The sequence below is a fragment of the Oryctolagus cuniculus genome, chromosome 15 (genome assembly GCF_964237555.1).
Source record: "Oryctolagus cuniculus chromosome 15, mOryCun1.1, whole genome shotgun sequence".
NCBI lineage: Eukaryota > Metazoa > Chordata > Mammalia > Lagomorpha > Leporidae > Oryctolagus > Oryctolagus cuniculus.
The window spans coordinates 75,578,664-75,590,775 of NC_091446.1; the positions used below are offsets into that span (position 1 = coordinate 75,578,664).

General features: G+C 41.3%; 1 long non-coding RNA gene across 2 annotated transcripts in view; it reads left to right on the forward strand.

The window, feature by feature from the left end:
* LOC138845403 (uncharacterized) overlaps nucleotides 1-12,112 on the forward strand; it is a 120,363-nt gene that overhangs the window by 15,632 nt on the left and 92,619 nt on the right. For both annotated transcript variants that reach the window (XR_011382495.1, XR_011382494.1), the window contains exon 3: nucleotides 4,041-4,139. This is a non-coding gene — a long non-coding RNA (uncharacterized lncRNA). The remainder of the gene's footprint in view (nucleotides 1-4,040; nucleotides 4,140-12,112) is intronic.

The window sequence follows — 12,112 nt, forward strand, 5'->3', positions numbered from 1 at the left end:
ATCTGAATTTCCACCTTGGGATATTAGAAGAAGAGAAAATTAAATACAAAGTGAGCAGAAGAAAAGAAATAATAAAAGCTTCTCCGGAAACCAATGAAATTGAAATGAGCAAGTGGAATTTTAAATTAAAAATACATTAACATTTACATTAGCACCCCAGAAAAAAGTGAAATACTCAGATATAAATCTAATAAAATATTTTCAAGAAGTAGATGAAGAAAATTGTGACACTTTTTCTCCTCTAAATTCTATGCTTTTTCCACAGAAAATTTCCATTGCTCCAGGGTGTGGGCCATGGTGGCTACCCTGGTCCACCTTCAGCTACCTTAAGACCCAATAGTATTGATTATGATACCTCATGTCTTCATAGCCCATCTCATGTTTCTTCTCACATGGGTGAACTCCTAGTAATTGTGATTCTTTAAAAAAAGTGTATCTTGATGATGGACTGTTACTCAGCTATGACAAGAATGAAATCCTGACATTCACAACAAAATGGAAGCAACTGGAGATCATTATATTAAGTGAAATAAGCCAGACCCCAAAAGACAAATCACTACATGTTTTCTTTTATTTGTTGTAGCTAGTATAGACACAATATAAAGAGTGTGTGTGTATGTTGTATCATTCAGTATGGATCATACTAGTTAAATGACAAAATATTTTTCTTTTCTATGTTAAAGAAATGGAGAGGCAGGGAGAGTGAGGACTCTTGGGTTACCAGAATATGTTGTTCTTAATTTGGATGTTGGTTATGAGTGTGAACAGAGGATGCAAAACTCATTTATTTATACACTTATGTGCATTTCTTGGTATGTATACAGTATTTCAATAAAATGTTAGAAAAGAAAGAAAACATACCCTGGTTTGTCTTTGGCTTCCTGGACACCTTACGGCCTCACTGAAAGATTGACACATCCTTGAGGGGTACATGGGGAATTTCAGCTTTGAAGCTGTTCTTGACAAACATTGCAAGGTGCACACACAAAGAGGCTTTAGTTCTGAATACCAGGTGGCCAATGCTACCACAAACAGATGTGTTAAAGAAGAAGACTTAGTGAAAGGTTAAGGAGAAGTGAGCCTCTTTGGATTTCAGGATCATCACTTGCAGGATATTTCACAGGGTTGCAGAAGACTCGCTAGTGGTTTCCAGATTTTACCCTCTGTGCAAGATAGGCAGGTGGGGAGGATTTTTCAAGAACACTTCTAACAACTAGCATTCTGTGTTTCTTTCTCTAGTTATGCTATAGGGATTTCTGGTGCTCACTGTTTTTCTAATGAATACTTCTGGTATTCTGGGCCAGAATACATCTACTCAGGTTCTTAAAAATCAGTATTTCTACTACATGCCATTTCTACTTTTGAAATTCAATTTGTAGCCGGCGCTGTGGCTCACTAGGCTAATCCTCTGACTTGCGGCGCCAGCACACCGGGTTCTAATCCCGGTCAGGGTGCTGGATTCTGTCCCGCTTGCCCCTCTTCCAGGCCAGCTCTCTGCTGTGGCCAGGGAGTGCAGTGGAGGATGGCCCAAGTACTTGGGCCCTGCACCCCATGGGAGACCAGGAGAAGTACCTGGCTCCTGCCATCGGATCAGCATGGTGCTCCGGCCGTAGCGTGCCAACTGCGGCGGCCATTGGAGGGTGAACCAATGGCAAAGGAAGACCTTTCTGTCTCTCTCTCACTGTCCACTCTGCCTGTCAAAAAATAAAAAAAAAAAAGAAATTCAATTTGTAGTATTTTTTGTTCTTAAGGTCTTTGCATTTTAATGTAACACTCAAGTAAAAGGTACCTTACCCAGGCCACTAGTTTAGATATCTTTGTGGCAACACATCTTGCTCAATTCTCCTAGAAATATCTATAGGTCAGGACAAATATGAATCTCACTAGTATTTTTAATGTATGGTTGTGAAGAAATGATAAATAGACAAAAGATAAACTCAAACATATTTCCGATGTTTTCATGTTAGGGTAAAATTCACTGTATCTCTTTTATTATCTGATCACTGTGAGAAGACAAAAGATCAGATGTCCTGGGCACCAGCTCCTCTCAACTTCACAATTGAACCTGACCCTTACTCTTGTAGGCCTATGTTAACAGGTTGCCTGTTTTTTACCTGTTGCCAGGAATTCCTTGTGCAAAGGCAGCTGACCAAAGCGGAAGTCTTCTAATAGCATTGGAAGTTGAACTGTAGACAAAATATTTTGAATTATTATCATTGGCACTTTTCTGTTCATATGCTGGTGGTCGATGCCACAGTACAGCCCATGGAGTTCCTGCTCACTCTGATCTCACATGTGAATTAGTGCATTGACTTGTGGTTTACCTGGAATAGACTGAACCATCCTGAAGCGTCAGGGTAGGCAGTTTTATATATAGGGCAGACCATACACTCATGGGACAGAGTCTAATTGGCTGCCACATTTTTTCCACATTCTAGTGACTACAAATATGCTTAAATTTGTCATATTTTCATTTTTTAAAAAAGGAAATTTCAATACAATATTTTCTTTGTAGGGCTTGCTTTTGTTGTTCTTGACTTTAAAGGACTCTCTTTAAATTTGAGAGTCAGAGAAACAGAAAGAGATAAAGAGAAATGGACAGGTGTGTGTGTGTGTGTGTGTGTGAACAAGAGAGAGAGGGTGCTCTCATCCACTGGTTCACTCCCCAAATACCCACAATGGCCAGTGCTGGCCTGAAGCCCAAAGCTAGGAGAGAGCCGGGGATGAAATCCAAGTCTCACGTGGATGGCAAGAACCCAATCACTTGAGCCATCACTACACTGCCTCCAGCAGTCTGCTTGCAAGAAAAAGGAGCCATTTCCAGAGCCAGGAATCTAACTGAGGGGGTCTAATGTGGGGCAGGGATCTCAACTGCTCTGTGGCATGCCCTGTCCTACATGGTTCTTTTAAGATAAGGAATATGTAGCAGTGCTCCTCTTTGGGCGGCTCTAGCATTTTCTGCAAACAAAATTACTGGCTATGTGGCTTAGCTCCTGTTTTATTTCTATTAGACAAGGTCTTACTCTGTTTGACCTTTCCTACCTGTGACAAGTGAGTTTTCATTTTCTCTTTATGGATCTGCAAAAATAAGACATCACAATTCCAAATACATGTCACTTCCAAGAAATTTATCACTACTGACAAAGTACATATTTGTTTCCAAAGCACTGACACTGTAGTAGCAGAATTAGGCCATAACTACCAAGATCCCAGCACATTTTTTTCTGTTGCTTTCATAGGTGTTGTGCATCCTACTAATTTAACCATGGCAAGACTATCAGAACCTGATTTTTGCTGAGGATGTGGTCACTAGGAGTTAAAATCCCCGATCTCAAGGTCAAGGATGTGTCAGGTTCTGTAGTTAATTATTTAGTGTCTTCAAATTAAGGCTGCATCTCAATATGGCCCCAGTCACTTTTCAGTTGGTGTGTGTGTGTGTATGTGTGTGTGTGTATGTGTGTGAATGTGTTTGGAGAGGGAGGTGAGGTAATAAACATTTTCTTCCAATTATAATCAGGTAAAGAATCAGGGTATTAGCTGTTTTTCATTCAACTTTAGGGGGTCTGAAATGGACATTTACAGTTTTTTTTTTATTTTTTTGACAGGCAGAGTGGACAGTGAGAGAGAGAGAGACAGAGAGAAAGGTCTTCCTTTTGCCGTTGGTTCACCCTCCAATGGCCGCCGCGGCCGGCGCGCTGTGGCCGGCGCACCGCGCTGATCCGATGGCAGGAGCCAGGAGCCAGGTGCTTTTCCTGGTCTCCCATGGGGTGCAGGGCCCAAGCACCTGGGCCATCCTCCACTGCACTCCCGGGCCACAGCAGAGAGCTGGCCTGGAAGAGGGGCAACCGGGACAGAATCCGGCGCCCCGACCAGGACTAGAACCCGGTGTGCCAGCGCCGCAAGGTGGACATTTACAGTTTTGTGCTACAAAAAATGATGTGTTCCATGGGAGTTCATTCCTTGTTCTACTACCCTCTCCTAGTGAAAGTAATTTATTATTTTTTATCTTTTACTGAATCTGCTTTCGATTTTCTCTTTAGATTGTGACTTGTCAGGATGTCATCCTATTAATGCAGAACAAAAATGCCAAGTTGTATGAAAATACTTCAAAAAAGTTCATGGAAAATCAGAATTAAAAGGTAAATCTATTTGGGTGCAAGTTTTTTAAATACATGCATAATTTTTCACTGTATGCGTTTTTCATGAATTTTTAAAAGACCCTTTGAATGCATTGTTTAGATAAGTAGGTGTGGGTTCTTTCTTAAGAACTGGTGCAGCATTACAGTAATTGGATTGAAGTGTCAAAATCTTACCAAAGTTGGTTTGATTCTGAAACTTTTAAAAGAAAGCAAGAACTTAGAGTTTTCAAAGTTAGCATTCTAATTATAGGAATGCCTATCGGTTTCCCATGGCCAATACACCTGCTTTGGAACTGTGAATGTACAGTGGAGGGCTGAGACATCTAGAAAGGTCAGGTCTTTGATATTTATTGGCTGATATTCTAGTGTTATGAATTTGATAAATTGAAGAATAAATCACCTTTTTTTGTTGAAGTAATGCAAACTTGGATAATGTAATCACAGGTCTATGAATGCCTTCCAATGACATTCTAGAAAAATGCATTGCCTTACAAATGGTATAGGATGTAGTTCCCTTGAGAAGATAGCAACTCCTGATGAATGGATTGTTTTTAGCAGGAAATAAGCTGCTCATGTTAAAGTGATTGAATATTCTCTTTCCAATCTTATATAAAGTGGCCGAACAGAAATGGTTTTTAGTATGATAGGTATTCTCTTGAGTGCCGAAAGCAATAGATCAACTATTAGACTTACAAACATTTTCTTTATGAGTGTTTCCCATATATTTTTCATCTGCTTGGACACAACATGCTATCCTTAAATATTAGATCACAAAAGCCATAAGTCCTACAGTAAATGTAATACATTCTATGTAGTTATTGGGAAATTAATTACTAAGTATTTTGTTTCTTTGATAAAGCTTTTATGAAGTGCTTTGGGGTTTTTAATCTATATTTTTCAAAATATATAATTGCATTCCAGGTTTTTTGTTGAAGCCTTTGACACAAAGAAATATGTCAGAATGTTTTCTTTATATATAATTTCAGCTTTCATATTCTTTGGTTTGTTGACTCCCCCTTTAGGGCATTTTGCTGGAAAGAGACTTACTTTTCACTTGGTGCCTTTGAGAAAGTCATTATTAAAAAAAATGACCACTGGCAATGCCTCTGTCCACCAGCTTGCCGCACTAGTCCACCAATGAGAGAAGCTACAGCCATGCTTGTTAGCCAATTTTTCATATCCACTTACCTAGTTATTATTAGTACACAGGAAAGCTTATTTTAGTAGTTGTTGTTTCCAGGTTAGGCTATTTTCCCCCTATAATTCTAATAATCTGGGTTGGTGACCTCATGATTTGTGCCATGCAAATGTTATGCAGTACTCGTCCACACAGAACGCTTCACAGCATTGCTGGTGATTATATTTCTGGTAAGCAGCCTCTGTAACTCTACTTCTAGAACTCTAGGTGCTTCCCCTTTGATATTACTTTTGGAATAGAGAGCTCCCATCCTCACTCCTCACATCATTAAGCAAGTTTGCAGTCCATGGAAGTGGCCAAACCTTAGCAGGGAAACTGGTTAAGCACAAACTTCTCATCCCTTTAGCCTGGCCCATTTCTCTCCTCTGGCTATATATGTCATTAAACTCTCATTACTTTGAGGAAAACTCAATATAAAATACAAAATGAAGTTCTAGGCCTCAAAAGTTTTATATGTGTATATATATATATATATATATATATATATTTGTTTTGTGTTTTGACAGGCAGAGTTAGACAGTGAGAGAGAGAGAGACAAAGAGAAAGGTCTTCCTCCTGTTGGTTCACCCCACAAATGGCCTCTACGGCCAGTGCGCTGCACCCATCCGAAGCCAGGAGCCAGATGCTTCCTCCTGGTCTCCCATGCAGGTACAGGGCCCAAGCACTTGGGCCATCCTCCACTGCCTTCCCGGGCCACAGCAGAGAGCTGGACTGGAAGAGGAACAACTGGGACAGAAGCCGGCGCCCCAACCAGGACTAGAACTAGGAGTGCTGCTGCCTCAGGCTGAGGATTAGCCTAGCAAGCTGCAATGCCAGCCAAAAGTGATGTATTTTCTTATTGTGTCATTCAACAAATTTGCATTGTGCATCTGCTATGTGTCAGGCTTGGCGCTGTGCTTTTAGGAAAATCCAGGGTAAAATAAGCCATCATTTCTGAAGGAGAATGTAAAAGGGAGAGTAGTAGAAGAGGAAAATTTGGAAATAAACCACAAATGTGAGAGAGAATATTAAGGAAGCCTAATGTTTATTCTTTGGAAAGCTAACAAGATAGACTACAGGAAAAGACTGAACAAGAAAACTGAGAAAATAAAAATCATGCTTAGTGAAAAAAGATGATGACCTTAGACACATTAGAGATTTAAACATACTAAGACAACAGTTATAAAAGAGGAAGCCAGATAGTACACATGTGACAAGCTGCTCAAAATCATTCATAATCTGAGAAATGCAAATGTAAACACCATGAGATATCTTTTTATGCCTTGTGCATTGGCAGAGTCAGAGAGCTAGATGATGTCAAGTGTTAGCAGGTGCTAAGAATCCAGGGATGAAGAACACTGATTCATTGTGAGTACAAATAGACGGGTTCTATCAAGCAGGAGAATTGGCTGATATTGTATAATCTAGTTAAGTATACACTTGTGCTTCATGATCCAACATTTACACTCCTAGTTTTATGCTGTAGGGTGGTTAACTCTAGTGTCAACTAAACTGGGCAATGGTCAATTTTACGTTTGCCCAGATATCCAATCAAATATTATGCTGTGTGTTTCTGGATGAGGTTAACATTTGAATCCATAGGCTGAGTAACACACATGGCTCTCCCTAGTGTGGTGGATCCCATCCAGTCAGTTGAACCCTTCAGTAAAATCAAAAGAATGACCCATCCTTGAGTAGCAGAGCGTTTTCCCTGTTTGATGTCCTCTGAACTAGGGCCCAGGCTTTTGTTTTAAGCTTTGGATTAGAACTGAGACATCAACTCTTCCTGGGTCTTGAACCTGCCAGCTTTGTATCTGCAGGTACACCATTGGCTCTCCTGGGTATCCGGCCTCTGTCTCAGCCTGCAGCTGTGGGAACATTCCAACCTCCACATCTGTAACAGTCAACTTTTCATCTCACTATCCCTCTCTTTTTCTCATTCACACACACACACACACACACACACACACACACAATTTGTTCTGTTCTCAAGAGAAGCTTCACTAATGGACATGTTAAAGCCTTATAAGGATCTTCATTGTGTTTGTGAAGGTACACACTGGATAGGTAAAATGTGATGCAGTTCACATCATGGATGACTAGGCCATGATTGGAAGCAACACACCAAATGTAACAAGATGAGTAGATAATGAAGATTGAATGCTGAATTAAGAAAGTAAGAAGCAGAATGCAATACATTATTCAGTATCATTAGTGTAAAATAATAAGGCATGCATATAAAGCAATAGTATATATTTTATAAGACAAATGTCTATCTTACCAGGATATATTTTTTCACATAAATAGAAATCTATGTGTGCAGGCATGCATGCATAATTCACACACACATGTGGATGGGTGGGTGGATGGATTTTGCCTTACGTGGAGAGAGAAATGAGAGCAGACTATGGAAATAAGAGGGAAAAGATAAAAATTCAAATAAATAAATAATAAGAGCTTTACCTAGGCTAATGCACCAAAAACTGTGGAATGATTAATTATACTCTGCTTCTTAAGGGAGAGAACGAAAATCTGATTGCATCCAACATTAATTAGATTACTTTAGACAAGGCAAATAAACAAGAGTCAAGCTCCTGAGGATCAGAGATTCTGAGAACTGCTAAGTTCCCTTGAGGTTGTTGATCCAATGTACCATGCAAGGCTGAATCATCTCCCCAAGCTCTCTGGGAAAAGGCTGTGCAGCCTGTGCCAGCGCCTTCTGCTGGTGATAAGCTCAGAGCTCATTTTACCTGTGGATACCTGTCTGCTTGAAAGAGCTTCAGTCTACCCCAGGCTCCTGAATGGATCAAGACTTCCTTCTCATAATTTGGTTCCTTTTTCCTAACTTCCTTTGGCTCATTTTGGTCTCAACATATTACCAAAGATATATAAAGACATTTTTCTTGGTATTTAAATCTTGAATGTCTTGACTCCAACTTGGGAAAGCTTGGATAAAGGAAGGGTCCTTTCCTTAATCTTCAACTTCACTGCACAGCATGGAAATATATTTCTCCAGCTCAAAAATCCCATGAGTCATAGAATTACCTTTAATTCTTATCTAACTAAAATGTCACTGAGAATCCCATAAATGAGCATCGATATTGAAATAATTATTACATAAAATATAAGAGTCCAATGTTAAATGTGCAACTTTGGTTTATTAAATAACTTCTATTTGTATGGTCATGGTATCTGGTAAGGACTGAAAGAAAGGAAACTGGGTCCCTACTCAGAAGGAAATGAATACACAGGAGATTTGTGTCATGGAGGCTGCTGCATTCCTTTCATTAGTGTCCATTCACTTAGAAGTAAGCATGGCCCAGCCTGTCTCTGCAAAAGTGTCAACTTAGATAAAATACTATGTGATAGCTAAAACACAAAATACTAAATGGCTCACTCACCATTTTTTGAAAGGATTTATTTATTTATTTATTTATTTATTTTTGACAGGCAGTGTTAGTGAGAGAGAGAGACAAAAAGAAAGGTTGTCCTTCCGTCGGTTCACCCCACAAATGGCCGAAATGGCTGGTGCGATGTGCCGATCTGAAGCCAGGAATCAGGTGCTTCCTCCTGGTCTTCCATACAGGTGCAGGGCCCAAGCAGTTGGGCCATCCTCCACTGCCTTCCTGGGCCACAGCAGATAGCTGGCCTGGAAGAGGAACAACCGGGACAGAACTGGCACCCCAAATGGGACTAGACCCTGGAGTATCGGAACCACAGGCAGAGGATTAGCCAGCCTAGTGAGCCAAGGTGCCGACCTATTTTTTTTTTTGAAAATGGAATTTTCTTTATTTTTTTATTTAGTAAATATAAATTTCGAAAGTACAGTTTATGGGTTACAATGGCTCCCCCCTCCATAATTTCCCTTCCACTCGCACCCCTCCCATCTCCCTCTCCCTCTCCCATTCCATTCACATCAAGATTCATTTTCAATTCTCTTTATATACAGAAGATTGATTTAGTGTATATTAAGTAAAGATTTCATCAGTTTGCACCCACACAGAACACAAAGTGTAAAATACTGTTTCAGTACTAGTTATAGCATTACTTCACATTGGACAAAATATTAAGGACAGATCCCACATGAGAAGTAAGTACACAGTGACTCCTGTTGTTGACTCAACAATTTGACATTCTTGGTTATGGCATCAGTAATCTCCCTAGGCTCTAGTCATGAGTCGCCAAGGCTGTGGAGGCCTTTTGAGTTTGCCAACTTCGATCTTATTCCGACAGGGTCATAGTCAAAGTGGAAGTTCTCTCCTCCCTTCAGAGAAAGGTACCTCCTTCTTGGATGGCTCCATTCTTTCCACTGGGATCTCACTCGCAGAGATCTTTCATTTAGGTGGTTTTTTTTTTTTCATTTTCGATTATCTTAATATACAGAAGATCAGCTTAGTATACATTAAGTAAGGATTTCAACAGTTTGCTCCCACACAGAAACATAAAGTGAAAAATAATAGATGATTTTTTTTTAATGATGATGAAATCAGATCAGACCTATTGTCATGTTTAATCCCAGTGAGAGTCAAGTTGGGAGTTGATAGTTTCTTTTCTTTTCTTTCTTTTTTTTTTTTTTTTTTTTTTTTTTTTACAGAGGATCCGTTTAGTATGCATTAAGTAAAGATTTCAACAGTTTGCACCCCCATAGAAACACAAAGTGAAATATATTATTTGAGTACTCGTTATAGCATTAAATCTGAATGCACAACACATTAAGGACAGAGATCCTACATGAGGAGTAAGTGCACAGTGACTCCTGTTGTTGACTTTACCAATTGACACTCCTGTCTATGGCATCAGTAATCTCCCTATGCTCCAGTCATGAGTTTCCAAGGCTACGGAAGCCCTCTGAGTTCTCCGACTCTTATCTTGTTTAGACAAGGTCATAGTCAAAGTGGAGGTTCTCTCCTCCCTTCAGAGAAAGGTACCTCCTTCTTTGAAGACCTGTTCTTTCCATTGAGATCTCACTCACAGAGATCTTTTGCCAGAGTGTCTTGGCTTTCCATTCCTGAAATACTCTCATGGGCTCTTCAGCCAGATCTGAATGCCTTAAGGGCTGATTCTGAGGCCAGAGTGCTGTTTAGGACATCTGCCATTCTATGAGTCTGCTGTGTATCCTGCTTTCCATGTTGGATCCTTCTCTCCCTTTTTGATTCTACCAGTTAGTATTAGCAGACACTAGTCTTGTTTGTGTGATCCCTTTGACTCTTAGACCTATCACTGTGATCAATTCTGAACTGAAATTGATCACTTGGACTAGTGAGACGGCATTGGTGCATGCCACCTTGATGGGATTGTATTGGAATCCCATGGCACATTTCTAACTCCACCATTTGGGGCAAGTCCGATTGAGCATGTCCCAAATTGTACATCTCCTCCCTCTCATTCCCACTCTTATATTTAACAGGGATCACTTTTCAGTTAAAATTTAAACACCTAAGAATAATTGTTTGTGAATTACAGAGTTCAACCAATAGTACTAGAACAAAACAAAACAAAACAAAAAAACTAAAATTGTGGGGAGCAACTCAGACTAGACTGTTACTGGAATTAAGACTTATTCTATGCATCTGCTCTCCCACAATATGGTGCTGGGAGAGGAGTAAACAACTTCTACACAGCTGCCTCTCGCCAATTTGACTGATGAGCTGCAGGAGCTGATCTTGCTCCTAATTGGAGGAGAGCAGCATGCTCGGCGTGTGGGTAGCAGAGTTGGGATTGGTGGAAGAGGACTATAAAAGAGGAGAGAGACGGCACAGAGGTGGAAGGGTCGGCAGCCAACCCGGAAAGGACCAGCAGCAAACCCGGGAAGGGCTGAGCAGACAAACAGCGCAGGGTCCTGTGTCATTCCTCCACGAATGGGGGAGCGACATAATGGTGCTGTGACTTGGATAGGAAGCCTAGGAGGGATAATGGTGCCGTGACTCGGATATGAAACCTAGGAGGGAAGAAGTGGGAAAATACCAGAGAGAGAGACTAGCAAAGAGCCTAGGGAAAAGCCGGACAGAAAAAGTGCCGGGAGAAATCTAGGGTTGAAAGTGAAAGTGAAAGCAAGAAGAAACGTAGGCTCGGATACGGACTACGGGGGGAAGCTGGGAGAAATCTAAGATTGAAAGTGAAAGTGAAAGCTAGAAGAAACAGACTGGGATATGGACTGTGGGGAGAAGCCAGGAGAAATGAGAGAGAAATATTGTTGGAAGAAAAGTTAGGAAACATACCGGGTAGAGAAAAATATGTTAGGGAAAATGAAGCCGCGGGGGTAGGCCGAAACGGAGACGTAAGCTAGGTTGGGATTCGTCAAGTCAGCCCGGGGAGCAAAAGGTGAAAAACTATACCGGAAGTGGAGACGTAAGCTAGGTTAGGATCCGTCAGATTAACCCAGGGAGCAAAAAGACGGGAAGCCAAACCGAAAAGCGGAGGCGTAAGCTAGGTTGGAATTCATCAGGTTAGCCCGGGGAACTTAGACTGAAGACCGGTAGCAGAAACGTGAGCTAGGCCGTGATTCGCGGAAGCTGCTGAGCACAGAGAAAGCACGTGGGGCACAAGCGGAGAGAGCACACAGGGCGCGAGTGGATAGGAGAGCGCGGGGCTGGCGCGGAGGCCGTGGTGCGGGCATGAAGGGTGCGGAGACCGCGCAGCACGCGCGAAGCCGGGAAGCCACGCAGATAAGAGAAGCGCAGGCTGAAGCCACGCAGAGCCGGGAAGCTGCCGTGGGGTGAGGCGCCGAGAAGCCGCCTCGGGGCAGGCGCCGGGAAGCCGCGGGGATAAGAGAAACAGAAGTATAGAAGTAAAATGA